We start from the raw sequence: 2,558 nt of genomic DNA on the forward strand, positions 1-2,558 counted from the left end.
TTTGCTGCTATTTGTATTTCTATTAATTAATTCTTTATTTAAAACTTTTTCTTGGTATTTTTACATCTGTTCCTGCCTATTGTGTTTGTAAAGCTTACGGCTCATCGGGCAGAAGTGTTTCCGCTTAATGTTTCTATTTTTCTTATAAATAGAAAAAAAATGCATCGCAGTGCAATAAAAAAAAAATTTTCAACGTCTAAAAAAAAATTGCGCTCTTGGAAGCGCTGTCGGTTGCCTTTTCGTCTCTAATTGGTGCCGGTGATGTCTGCACAAGCTGCTGTTGTTGCTGCTAGAATTGCGCTCTTGGAAGCGCTTTCGGTTCCTTTGGTGCCGATGCTGGCTGCACAATCTTCCTTCGGCTGGTTGATGTCCTTACAGTCCAACGGGCATTGCTCTTTGAAGACGGGTATGCTGGCTCTGGGTGGTGGTGTTATAGTTTTAATACTTGTTTCATTTGTTGTTTTTATTAGTGAGAGAGTTTGGCTTTGTTTTTTCACCTCAGGTGAACTATTCTCGTTTTTAATTTTTGCCGCACACCGCCGCGCTTTTTTCCCATTGCCTCACTCTAATCACTCATAATTTTGTCTTCCATCCGCCTTTTCGGTCCAGTCCAATCAGAATTTTGTGGGTTGTGGCTTGTCCTTCTTAGTCCTTAAGTCTCAGGTTCTGTCGCCATGTCGAGGAAGGATCCGCCATGTTTATTTCAATGGTGAAGAATGTTTAGGTTTATCGGGAGCATAGCTCTGTTAATATTTATTTGTTGACTTCTTTCTTTTCGTTGTCCAAATTGAACTGATTCTTAATGGTAATACAATATTCCTTTTAGCCTATGAAGTGCGCCTTAGCTGCCTGGAGAAGCCGGCAGAGAAGCGTCTGCATTTATATAACTTAACAAACCGAATGTTTGTTAAGGAAAAAAATAAAAAATAAGAACACAAAATGTTTTTAGTTTTTAAATTCTTATAAATTTTTTTTGCAGAAAGGTATGCCTCCGATTAGAAATTGGTTGAAACTGATTCGCAGCGGCAGCTGCGATGGCTCCGGTAGTACGGCCCGGCTTTTGGTACAGTGGAGGGTTTTGCATTGGTTGCAATATTTTCCTGGAATCCAAAGTGCTGAGAATATTGGTAGCGAGCATTGTGAAAATGGTGCGAGCGTGGCGGAAGTGAAGCAGACGCCTGATTAGCAGGTTTGTGCTGTTAGCCAAATATTGTTGGTAAGCGTTGGAAACGCTGAGAGTGTTGTAAGTGAATGTTGGGAATTTTGAGCGAGCGTAGCGGAAATCAAAGAGAATCTCGGTCGGCAGATTTGTTGTTGTATGGTTTTTGTTAGTTTATTTTGTTTTGTATAGAATTTATTCTTAACTCCTCCGCCTTCAATTTGCGCTTGTCCTCACGCTCTTTTTAGAAGAATGGTATGTCGTTAATATTGAGTAAAGGTTTTTGTGGTTTTTGCAGGTTGTTTATTGAGGTTGGAGGTGCCATGTGTAAGATTATTTTGTGTTGTTTCTTCTTGTAAATGTATAACTTACAGAAGATTATAAGGCCAATGCAGTAATGGGAAGCTTGTCTTTCTCTTCGGTGTTGTCGATGTGTAGGGCCTGTAGAGATATTATTTTTAGTCGCTTGCTTTCTTTTGGGGTAATTTGGATTATTGGAGTGCCTGTTTTTAAAATTGTATTTTTTATGTTGTTGAATGTATTGTTGTCAATTGATATTGACTAGTTCCAAAAGTTTATAAGGTACGCAACCAGCAGGTTTTTTGATTTATTTTGGTGGAAAATCAGGGTCCCGTTGAAGTAGTTGAGCATCACGAGGCCGCTGCTGATTTCTTCTATTTGTTTGACATGACTCGCACAGCGATTGTTTCCCTTTAAGGAGCCTAGGCAATAATGTTCTATTTTTAAGGTTTTCAATACTATTCTTATCGCATATCTTAATATTATTATAATCTTTGCAAATTTGTATAATTCCGTACATATTTTCTTTACTTTCAGGGATTTCTTCGAATTCTGTATTGACAATTACGTTATTTTTAATGATTGGTTTAAATTAATAGTTCTGGTATTCGGTTTCTTCAAGGTTTGGAATTTTGACAAAGTAATGAAGTGTTGTTTTATTGTGTAAAATTGATACATCAGAGAATTCTAGCATTTCTTATATTAATAGGGAAGGCATGTTTCCGTCTTTAATTATTTTGTCTATTTCATGTATCTCTCTTTCTCCGAGTAAAAACGTATTTATTATATTTAATTTATCCCATTGTATGGCGTATTTGATGTTGATGACTTCTTCTTTAATCGATCTATTTTGGTTCTGAAGGCTAATGTCAATCTCACTACTAAACCTATCATCTTTTTTTATAACGTTTGTCTAGAGTTGTTTCTATTTCATTTAAGTCAATGACATGGATGATTCTCGTTGTTGACGTTCGTATTTTGCCTATTTCCTTGTAGATGGTTACCGTTTGTGCGTTGTTATAGTTAGTTATATCCAGTGATCCGTTTGTGCCAGTTACAATCCATATTAGTAGTAGTCTAGAATTAAATTTTTTGTATA

Source organism: Drosophila mauritiana, unplaced genomic scaffold (genome assembly GCF_004382145.1).
Source record: "Drosophila mauritiana strain mau12 unplaced genomic scaffold, ASM438214v1 Y_20, whole genome shotgun sequence".
Classification (NCBI taxonomy): Eukaryota; Metazoa; Arthropoda; class Insecta; order Diptera; family Drosophilidae; genus Drosophila; species Drosophila mauritiana.